Here is a 12755-nt window from a genome sequence, read left to right on the forward strand (position 1 = left end):
TCATGGTCAGCTTTACCAGATCATTGAGGGACAGTGCCGGCTCAAGGCAGATCTTCACTGTTTCATCACCTCCTACTGTGGTTCATCCCCGCACACTGTAGCTACCTCTTCTACCGCTATGCCACCACCACCACCATCAGATTGTGATGAGTAGCAACTTGTTGGAGTTTGGACAAATATTGTTTACTTTTGCTTGCTTTGTTTTGTATTTTGTTAAGTTGGCATGGTTCTACCCTACCGACTTGTGTTGTCGAACTGTAGTTTATTTTCATCTTTGTCTTTTTGTTGACTACTCTCAAGTTTTCCCCTTGTGCTTGTATTTTTAAATCTTTGTGGAATGATGATGTCCCCTTTTTGCCTCGCAGGGCATTAAGGGAATTTGGTGAGCTTTCCTGGTTTTAATGTAGGTCGGACGGGACATGTATTACTCACCACACACTTTCTCACGTCCTACCTCACGACGAGCACAAGTTGAACCAGGGAGTTCATTTTCATCCTCCTTTATTATTTGCATTGCTTCATCTTGCATGTTTTTCATGATTAGTGTACATTGAGGGCAATGTACAACACTAAGTGTGGGGGTGGGTGTATTTCATGTATTAGGACTATTTACTACATGCTAGTGTTACCTATGATGGCTTTGTTCATTCTTATAAGATTCTTTTAGCTTGGATTAATGATTGATGTGAGTTATTTGTTTATATGCTTTATTGAATCCTGTTTTACCCTTAGTATTGTCTTGTCCACTGAATTTTTTTATCGATGCCCTAGGAATAGCCAATGTGACTACTCTAACTCTCTTGGATGCATAACACACTACTTTGAGTACTTGGCCTTAGAACACTAAGTTCTATCCTTCAATGTTATCTTAAGAACTTCTAAATCTTTTTGAGCTAATCCTAGTTTTGGGGCATGTAGACTACTCTGAAGATGTGATCTAGGGTGAATGTGAAAAAAAAAAAAAATTAGTCTTTGTCAGTATTCCTCTGCTGTTGAAGCATGAATGCGTCTATATAGACTGTAATCGAGTAGTTGGGTGGCTCTTGTGCCTAATCAGCATGTGCACCCTCCAGAAAGATTTCAAAATGATGTTGATGCAGTCTACGTTAGTCAGACTCGAAAAAAAAACAAAAAGAAATGAATGATTGACACGTCCGAATATGCGTGTATGTACCGCAAGTGCACGGGTGTCGAAGTAATAATTACCCAGGTGAGTGGGTAGTCGAATCCACAGGGAACGAAAGTATTAGTATTAACCAATTCTTAATTATCTAGTCAAAATCAATGGATATGATGAAATGAACTAATTGCAAGAGAATTAATAAGCAAGCAAGCGAGCAAGAAAACGAGTAAAGGAGATCTCAATCAATAAAGAAGAGGTATCCGGGCAATGCTCCCCCTAGGATCTAACATGAAGCTCAAGATTTACTAAATGCTTCTAAACCCAGTCTAATGAGTCGAGGTAATCCAAGAACAACCGGTTCTTGCCTCCAAGCCACCGGTACTAGTCCCCTACAAGGTCCCGGCGGAGAAATCACTCAGTCTCAACACCTCACACCCCATATGACCACAATACGCTCAAGGGACACCTAAGAGTGAAACCGATTCCTAAGGATAGATCCAACCCTAATTCCCGATGAAGGATCTCTAACCCCCTACAAGGTCCCAGTGGAGAAATCTCTCAATCTCACGCCTAACACCAAATATGGTTGCATAGAGTTTAGGGAATACGGAGATAGGAAACACTCAATCGGAAGGGAGAGGCGACACTCCACTATCTCATGACTCACCCTCTCAACCCTCTTTAACCTTGACATTCTAACTCTAATGGAGACCTCTCTCACATCAAAGTAACAAATCATGCAAATCCAATCAACCTCGAGGATTAATTGAACAAGCAAGCAATAGGAATACAAGGTTAAAACTCAAATCAACTCGAATTAATAGAAACATAAAGCAAATCATTACGAAAACATAAATCCTAGGGTTCACATGCCCAAATACCTACAATGGTTTAGCCCTCCATGGAGCAAGTTACAAAACAATGATTATTACAATGAAAAGCAATGAAAGCCATGAAGTAAAACCCCCTTAAATTCGTGATGATGGCCTTGATGGGTCGCCCAACGTCTTCAAGAATCCTTCTCCGAAGCTAGGTCGCCGAAGGCTCCCTCTTTGCTATGACGGAGAGAAGATCGATCAAAGTTGGTGATGGACGCCCACCAATATCGCCAAAGACCTCCTACAAAACCCTAGCCGCCTTGCCTTCAAAGTGCTCGCGAAAACCCTCGCCAAAGTCTCCTCTAAAATAGGGCAAACGGCCTATTTAAAGCCCAAAATCGCGCCTGTCACGTGCCCTCACGCGCCTGTGTGGATTTTCCACGCGCCGCGTGGGCTGCAGAAATTTCCACGCGGGTGCGTGAACAGTAACTTTACTACAGTACTGCTACAGCAAGATTACTACAGTACTTTTTGCAAACCGAGATCCAAATACTCTTCTCTTGAGGCCACATGTCTGGGCACACGTCCATGTGGTAGGCTATAAAATTTTTCTTCATCGACGTATCTTTGAGAGGTCTTGCAATCTTCACAAAAAAGGAACATGAAAATGTGGCTGCCTTTGTGCCCTTCCAACTAGTGAATTGACTTGAATCTTCTTGGAAGTCGGCACACATCTCCACGTTTATGAACTCCTCTCGTATCTTGGTCCTTGAATTGAACAAGAACTCCCAACATTGTGTCTTTATAGCCTATCTTTGCTTCCTTTTTACACTTCAAGGCATTCACAACCTATATGCATAAAAGAACACCAAATACACAATATGAGACATAAACCACAGTAAAAATGATGCTCAATGCATGTAAAACATATATAAAAATATGTCTACTCAAGCACTTATCAATGATGAAATGAAAATAAAAAACCCTAGTGATCTTTTTGAGTACCTACCAAAGGTTTTGAGATGAAAGTGGATCTAGTTTCGAACTATAGAATTAGAAGGATCTTACTTGGCCATTGAAGTAGTACTTAGTAGTTTAAGACTTAGTATTCTTTGTAAGTGGATTGATTAGCATCTGGAGCTGTACTGATTGAAGTCCTTAGGCTAGACCAGATCATGGCATATGGGATATAAGATTCACTTACACGCCACAGACATATAAGGGGTGAGACAGGATATTTTTATTATGCTTATTGACTATGACTCAACATCTATGTATCATTGTCCATTACTTTTGGAGTCTTATATTTACTTGATGCCAGAGGTAATGCATTTAACCACTTCTCAGTCTCTTTATTTTTCATGAGTTGTTTGCTTGGGGACAAGCAACGCTTAAGTGTGGTGATATTTGATAAGTGTCTAAATATAGATGTTTTCATGTATATATCGTATTCACTTTGCATGTATTTTGTGAGGTTTGATGCCCGTTTTGCGCTTAATCGTCTATTATTTGCTTTGTAGGGCATAAGGAAGCTATAGAGAACAAGAAGATATCATTTGGGCGAAAAGAGAAAAAAACAGGAATTTCATACTACCCCCATACTACCCAGTATGGGGGCCATATGCACTGTAGCAGCAGATTGATTTGAAGTGTCTACCCAGATTTCCATACTACCCAGTATGGGGGCCGTATGCACCCCGTATGGATCGCGAATCTTGGGTTTTTGGGTGCTATATGACCCCCATACGACCCCCATACGACTCGTATGCTTCAGGGGCTATAAATACCAACTTTGTGGGCAGAAAAGAGGACTTTTGGCTGGACCTTTTCTTGGTCGACTTTGGAGACATCACTTGTGATTTTTTGGGCGACCTTGTGGAGGAGAAGAAGGGCAAGGAAGCTAGAAGATCATCCACGCCCAAGGTCCAAGATTCTCAAGGCAAGAAGGAATCATCATTCAAGGGGAGATCTACCACGATTTGAAGGAAGGAGACCCGTGGCTAGAGGAAGCGTCATTTGGAACTCCTTTGGCGGGGAAAGCATCATTCGGCACATTCTTCACCTCCTCCTTAACCATTTCATCTAGGGAGTGTCATTTATGCTTTTGTTTCATGTTTTGCTTGGTTGTATTGCTTGTTGTGGGATGATGACACACTAGACCCCCAAGGCCACCGGGTGTTGGTGAACCTTGGGGGGTTTTATCATGTATGTTGGATGATAACTTGTTAATTCCATACTTGGGTAATTTTGAGATTTAATCCATTGTGTTCATGCTAAGTGCTACACTAAGGAGAAATCCGTAGCTCTTTTATGAGTGATGCATGTAGATGTGACTTGCTCTCATGTATTAGATCATGAATGGATTAGAAGGGGATACTTGTATCATCACGCCGAGAAATTGGGTGTTTGGTAGCCCTCCATGTAGGTTTAATCCGAAGAAGAGTAGGTTTATTCCTAAGTGAGATTTTCTCGTACTTAATGCAATAGTAGGAATGTAGATTTGGAAGAAATTCCTATCTATGTTTGTATGGGATTAGGGTTCAATCGCCGAGAAATTGGGGTTGTTCTAATCTTGGAATCTCATGGTCCATTTTTACCCTTGCATCTTTAGATCATCATCCATGTTGCATGATAACCCCTCAAGGGGATCCACATCCATAGGCCTTTGCATTATATTGAATTTCTTGCTTGCTCATTGCTTGTGCTCTCTAATTTGATCATAACCTTGTTTTAGTTTTAATTGCTTTTAGTAGAGTAAAAATCCATCATTTGAGATATTAGGCTTGATAATAGCTCGAGAAGGGGTAATAGGAGATCCTTAGCCCCGTGGAATATGATCCTCGTGTCTTTACACGAGGTATTACTTGGTGATCCCGTACACTTGCGGGGAAGCAATCACGCACGGGGTCGTCAAGTAATAAACCACTCGCGCACGCGCGAATGGGTCGTATTCCCAAGGGGCCTGAGAAGCTACTGACACGCGTCCGAATATGTGTGTAAACCGCAAGTGCACGGGTGTCGAAGTAATAATTACCCCGGTGAGTGGGTAGTCGAATCCACAGGGAACAGGGCTACTAGTACTAACTTCTTCTCTGCTTTCTAACCTAATGATAAATGGAAAGGTGTGGTGATCTAATGTGCGAAGAAATGAATACCGGAGACAAATATGCAAGGGTAAAATGGATGGAGATCTCAATCAGTAAAAGTGGGGTATTCGGGCAATGCTCCCCCTAGGATTCATGTATTAGGTACCAAATAAGCAAAGTGTTTCTATGATGAGTAAGTTAAGTCGTGGAAATCCAAATATAATCGGATCCGGCCTCCCAATAACCGATACTAGTCCCCTACGAGGTCCCGGTGGAGAAATCGCTCAATCTCAACACCTCACACCACATATAACTGCAAAGCACTCTAGGGATTCCAAGAGTTATATCCGATTCCTAAAGATTGATCTAACCCTAATTCCCGGTGAAGGATCCTAACCCCCTACAAGGTCCCGGTAGAGAAATCTCTCAATCTCATGCCTCACACCAAATATGGTTGCATAGAGCTTAAGGAACAGAGATAGAATACACTCAATCGGAAGGGAGAGGGGACACTCCACTATCTCATGACTCACCCTCTCAACCCTCTTTAACCTTGAAGTTCTAACTCTAATGGAGACCTCTCTCACATCAAAGTAACAAATCATGCAAATCCAATCAACCACAAGGATTAAGTAAACAAGCAAGCAATGAGAATACAAAATTAAAACTTAATCAAACTTGGATTAAAATGAAACACTAAGCAAATCCACAAAAGATGAGAATCCTAGGGTTCACAAGCCCAAATACCCTCTAGAGTTTTAGCTCTCCATGGAGCAACATACAAAACACACCATCAATGAATGAAAGTACATTAAAACCATAGAAATAAACCCCTCTTATATATGAACTGATGGCCTTGATGGAGAGCTTCGACGTCTTGATAGACCCACTCCAAAGCTAGGTTCACCGGTGGCTTCCTTGATGCTATGACGGAGGAGGAATCGATCAAAGTTGGTGACAAAGCACCTCCAAAGCCGCAAAGACATCCTCTCCAAACCCTAGCCGTATCACCCCTCAAGAGCCGCAAAAAAGATGAGAAAGAATAGGGCAAAACGGCTATTTATAGGCCTTAGATCGCGTCTGTCACGTGCCCTCACGCGCCCGTGTGGATTTTCCACGCGGCCGCGTGGGCTGCAGAAAATTCCACTCAGGCGCGTGGAATTTCTGCACGGGCGCGTGAACAGTAATTTTGCTATAGCAAAATTGCTACAGTACTTTTCACAGAACACGATCCGAACACTCTTCTCTTAAGGCCACATGTCCGGGCACACGTCCATGTGGTAGGCTATAAAACTTTTCTTCATCGACGTATCTTTGAGAGGTCTTGCAATCTTCACAAAGAGAAGAGATATGAAGATGTGGCTGCCTTTGTGCGCTTCCAAATAGTGAATTAACTTGAATCTTCTTGGAAGTTGGCACACATCTCCACGTTTATGAACTGCTCTCATGTCTTGGTCCTTGAATTAAACAAGAACTCCCAACATTGTGTCTTTATAGCCTATCTTTGCTTCCTATTTACTCTTCAAGGCATTCACAACTTATATGCATAAAAGAACACCAAATACACAATATGAGACATAAACCACAGAAAAAATGATGCTCACTGCATGCAAAACATATATAAAAATATGTCTACTCAAGCACTTATCAGCTACCCTACTCACTTCTTACCTGTTGTTTAGCTCACCAATTCCAAGATAAGAGAAAAGAAGAAAAGAAAGCTAAACGAAAAGCGAAATGAAATCTTAAGAAGTACGAAACAAGTAAAATACGGGAGATGCCCAATTTTGGAAAATGGTCACAAATGCGGATTCCCAAGGGGGATACTATAGTGAGTAGGAAATTGAGTAATAAAACACATGGCTAGTTGGACCGAGAAAACCAATGCCTAGGTCAACCCGATGGTCACGGCAATTGAACCCTAACCCGGTGCAAGTGTTGAGCGTGGAATCTCTTTCGCCCAACTTCCCACACGGTTGCAAGGAGAATGTCGGTTTTCACAAGTTAGGGTGGAAACACAAGTAGTTTTCAACCATAGGATTGGAGGGGTACAAATACCAGATGGTCACGGCATATTTATACAATGAACCCTTCCTAGTTTGGTGGAGTCTAGCACTAAGGCAATGGTCATGCTACAAAGTGCTACCAAGAATTTGATACATCACTCAATCAAATATACCAAAACAAGCAAGAACACCAAACAAGGATCACAACAAGCCAAACATGCATAAACTACTCAAACAATCCAAAACATCACAAGTTCACCCCCTAGGTTCACCTACATCCGGTGACCTAGGGGTTTAGTTGTTCATGTTCAACAAGAAAACCAAATAATCCATAAAAACAACTAAAGTAAACATGAGGAACACTCCCTCAAATGATGAAGGTCAAATGACGCAAGAATCCCCGGAGAAAGCCTTCCGAAGATGCCACTCGAAGGGGTGGCTTCCCGTTGTATTCAACCTCCAAGCAATGATGCCCTGGAAGTAGATCCTCCTCGTTCTTGCTCTCCCCGCCGAGAAAATGCTCGGATTTCCTTCCTTTTTGCCCTCCTAAAGCTTGGGTTCAAGTGATGTGGAAGTGTTCTTCAAAGCTTAGCCGGCCTTTTTTCCCCAAAGAAGAAGAAGAATCAAGCAGAAGATGCCCAAAAAATGCCCTTCAAGACCTTATAATTGCCCAGATCCAGACCGGTAAACGGGTCAGTATACCGGCCGTATACAGACCCCTCGGGAATTTCAGTTTTCTGCCGAGAAGCCCATGATGAGCTACAGTGGCTGCTGTAGTGGAAACTGCTACAGTAACATCACTACAGTGCTGTGCTGCAGTAATCCCGCCCCCCGGAAATGCCGTTTTGATGCCGAATTCATCCCCAATCGCGTCGCCGAGCTACCAGGGCTTCTAAAGGGCCTGAAATGCAAAAATACTACAATTTAGACCAAAAAGGCATCAATTCAACAAATAAATATAAAGAATAATACAGAACAAATACATGCAAAATACATACTTTTAGACATCTATCAATAGTTGACCTTAGATTCGGGACTATGTAATTAAGGATTTGTACGACTCACCATTGCATCGATTAGGCAGCATAATAGAGGGTTCTTGCACTTGAAACAATTATCCAAGGCGGAGCATTATGCGAGTACCCCATCTTTATCAATTGCCTTACCTCCTCCTTTACTGGTGCTCTCTTACTTGTTGCTTTTACTTTTGAGAATTGAATCATTGTCACAATTATCACTATTGATCTTTCACATAGCTAAGAAGTCGATTAAGTGTTTTTATTCACTACTCCCTGTGGATTCGATACCCGCTCATTCGGGATTATTACTTTGACAAACCCGTGCACTTACAGGATATACGCAAGGGGACCTTGCCCAGTATTTGGCGCCGTTGCCGGGGAGTAGGCGTTTAGAGATACTTTGCACTTTGTTTTCTTAGCTATTTCACCATACATTTTATTTAATATCTTCTTATTCTATCATTTTTCTGACTTTTCCTTATTTATTTTTTATTGTAGAAAATGATTAACATGTTTGAGTCATTTGACACTATCATGAGAATGGTCAAAAACGTGGAGCAGAAAGTTCAAACAGTTACATTGCACGACATACCGTTTTATTCTCATCATGAGTAGTATACAACTTAATAGCCACTAGAAGAATCAGTTAAAGAGTACATAGCCAGGATTCGAGGGCAAAACTGTGAATTAGATAATGTGATAAAGTAGTTTGAGAGATCCACGTCGGTGTTAATGAATGATCAGTTAGAAGAAAGTGTAGAAAGAATCCTTGCTCAGTTTGATTCTTCCTATCAAGACCAAAGGCAAGAACTCTTTTCAGTGGGAGTTGCTATTATAAAATCAGAACTATGTAGAATGGACACATTGATATCCACTGCAGAGTGTAAAGAAATAGATACCCAGGTGGAAGAAGAGGAGAATAACTGTGAACATGAGGCAAATGATTTCGAGGAGATTGATAGATTGAAAGAGGGCAGCTTGTGCCCATCAATTATTGAACCAGCAGAACTTGAGCTCAAAACTCTTCCAGCACATTTGGAATATGCATTCTTAATAGAGGACTCTAAACTCCCTGTAATTGTTGCTTCAAACTTGTCTGCGGGGCAGAAGGATAAGCTTGTTAGCATGTTGAAAAAGCACAAATCAGCTATTGCATGGAAGATCTCCGACATTAAGGGTATAAACCCATCATTCTGCACTCATAAGATCCTAGTGGAGGATGACTACAAATCTGTGATCCAACCTCAGCGAAGATTGAACCCAAATATGAAGGAGGTTGTCAAAGCGGAGGTAATAAAACTTTTGGATGCAGGAATCATCTACCCCATATCTGACAACAAGTGGATGAGCCCGACCCAAGTTGTTCCAAAAAAAGGAGGAATGACAGTAGTAAAGAATGAAAAGATTGAGTTAATCCCAACTAGGACAGTTACTGGTTGGCGAGTTTGTATTGACTATAGAAGACTGAATGGCGTCACTCGGAAAGATCATTTTCCTTTGCCATTTATTGACCAAATGTTGGAACGACTAGCGAGGCATCATTTCTACTGCTTCCTTCATGCCATGTCAGGATATTTTCAAATCCCAATAGCCCCAGAAGATCAGGAGAAAACCACATTTACTTGCCCTTATGGTACTTTTGCTTATAGAAGAATGCCTTTCGGGTTGTGTAACGGCCCTTCAACATTCCAGCGCTGCATGACGGCCATTTTTGATGTTTTTCTCGAAGATATTATGGAAGTTTTCATGAATGATTTTTCAGTGTTTGGGGACTCTTTCGATGCTTACTTAAATAATTTGGAAATAGTATTAGTGAGATGTGAAGAGACGAATCTCATCCTCAACTGGGAAAAGTGTTACTTTATGGTGCAAGAAGGCATTATCCTTGGACATAAGATTTCCCAGGCAGGTATAGAGGTGGATAAGGCGAAGATTGAGGTAATTGAAAAGCTCCCTCCACCTACGAATGTGAAAGGAATCCGCAGTTTCTTGGGTCATCTAGGTTTTTACAGCAGGTTCATTAAGGACTTTTCGAAGATCTCCCAACCATTGACTAAACTCTTGGAGAAGGATACTCCTTTTGATTTTGGAAACAACTGTCTGAATCCATTTAATGTGCTTAAAGAAAAGTTAGTGCAAGAACCAATCCTGATAACACCGAAGTGGGATGAGCCGTTCGAAGTAATGTTCGATGCTAGTGATTATACAGTAGGAGCAGTCTTGGGTCAGAGGAGAAATAAGCAATTTCAACTGATCAATTATACTAGCAAGACTCTCACAAGTGCACAAGAGCATTACACCACTACTGAAAAGGAATTATTAGTAGTAGTGTTTGCTTTTGATAAATTCAGACCATATCTCATCCTATCTAATGTCACAGTGTTCATAGATCATTCTACACTCCGTTATCTCATGAACAAGGCAGATGCGAAGCCGAGATTGATTCGGTGGATAATGTTGTTGCAAGAATTTGATATGGAAATAAAAGATAAAAAGGGGACAGAGAATGTGGTTATAGATCATCTTTCGAGATTAGAAGATTGTGAGGGGCAAGAACTGGCAAGAAAGGAAATTAATGATTTCTTCCCTGAAGAGCATCTGTATGTGGTACAGAATTCAGAATCAAGAGATACTCCATGGTTCGCAGATTTTGCGAATTATCTGTCAGGAAGGGTATTGAAGCAGGGTTTAAGCTTTCAACAGAAGAAAAAATTTTTCAGTGACCTTAAAAATTATTTCTAGGAAGATCCTTACTTGTTCTATATTTGTACAGATCAGGTGGTGCGAAGGTGTGTTTGTAGGGAGGAAGGATGGAATATCATTGCGCATTATCATTCAGGCCCAGTGGGGGGCATTATGCATCAAGTCGAACTGCAGAGAAGGTTTTAGCCGCTGCGTTCTATTGGCCGACCTTATCCCAAGATGTTCAACAATTCATTTTACGATGTGGTAGTTGTCAACGGGCTGGAAATTTATCACGAAGAGACGAGATGCCTTAAAACCCTATGCAATTTTGCGAGGTGTTTGATGTATGGGGAATTGATTTCATGGGACCATTTACAAAATCCAATGGCAATCAATACATTATGGTAGCGGTTGATTATGTTTCCAAGTGGGTGGAAGCCCAGGCTCTTCCAACTAATGATGCAAGAATGGTGGTAAAGTTTTTGAAGAAGTTATTTACTCGATTTGGAACTCCAAGAATTATCATTAGCGATCGGGGAACCCATTTTTGTAACACACAATTGGCTAAAGTGTTAAAGCGTTATGGAGTTCATCATTGTGTTGCTACTCCTTACCATCCGTAAACAAGTGGGCAAGTGGAGGTTACAAACAGAGAGCTCAAGAGAATCTTAACCAAATCAGTGGAACAAGGGAAACGAGATTGGTCTGAAAGGTTAGATGACACACTTTGGGCTCATAGAACAGCATACAAAACCCCAATAGGGACCACTCCCTATAATTTAGTGTATGGAAAATCTTGCCATTTACCAGTGGAATTAGAGCACAAAGCATATTGGGCAATTAAAGTGATGAATTTTGACTTGCGCAAATCTGGATAGCTATGAATATTACATCTCAACAAGTTAGATGAATGGAGGATGAAGGCATATGAGAACGCAAGGATATATAAGGAAAGAATTCGGAAGTGGCATGATAAGCATATTAAGACTGCGAAGGACTTCAAAGCAGGCAATCAGGTGTTATTATTCAACTCTCGCCTATGTTTATTCCCGGGGAAACTTAAATCAAGGTGGACGGGTCAGTATACGATAACCACAGTTTCACCTCATGGAGCCATTGAAATTAACCATCTGGAGAAGGGCACATTCAAGGTGGCGTGAGTTCCTTTTAAAGGATCGTCATTCCTATTCATCCTGACATTCTCCATTCATCTGAGAGTGCTCTCACATCATTTCCTGACCTTGCATTGCCGATTTGGAAGGATTTGTACTTGATTTTCGGACCCATTCAAGGTTTTCAATCTCAACTCGTCGGTAAGCCCTAGCTTTTTTTTTTTTTGTTTTCTTCACTAATTCTTGATCTTAATCAATGAAACTAGTTAGTAATGCTTCGTCTCTACAATTAGAATAATTATGCATGTTTAGAACAAAGTTAGATGCGATTTAACGGTGTATTTTTGGATCTTCGAGGTGCGGCCGTGTGTCTTTTTCACGCCCTGTGGATCCGCACAGGCGTGCGGAAATTCCACATGGCCATGTAGATTTCTGCGGCATTAACCAATTAGCTTGTTTGATCGATTTTCTTTCAAATTTTGCAGATTATGGCACTTCAGTCAAAGAAGCAAGATGATAAACAGCCGTGTGAGTTGTCTCCTGAGTCCAAGAGTATGACATTTGCTATTCCCGAGCACCAGGAGCATTTTGAGCGTCTGTCGAGACTTTGGTTCGAACATACTCTATTGCTGGACACGAACATATTGAGATATTTATAGTAGGGAGATGAGTTCGCAGATGAGGTCAAAAATCTTGTTTCAGTGAGAGGTTGGAGGTAGTTATTGTCGACTAGGGAGCTAGCCATTCGTGAGCTTACACTTGAGGTCTTATCATTATTCAAGTTCGATAGATCTTATCCGAGATTTGACAATCTTGATGCCATTCAGTTCAGAGCATTTGGACATCACCATAGCATGAGCATTACTCAGTTTTTGGTTCGGCCTAGCTTATATGAGGAGGCATTTA

The sequence above is a fragment of the Dioscorea cayenensis genome, chromosome 15 (genome assembly GCF_009730915.1).
Source record: "Dioscorea cayenensis subsp. rotundata cultivar TDr96_F1 chromosome 15, TDr96_F1_v2_PseudoChromosome.rev07_lg8_w22 25.fasta, whole genome shotgun sequence".
Lineage (NCBI taxonomy): Eukaryota > Viridiplantae > Streptophyta > Magnoliopsida > Dioscoreales > Dioscoreaceae > Dioscorea > Dioscorea cayenensis.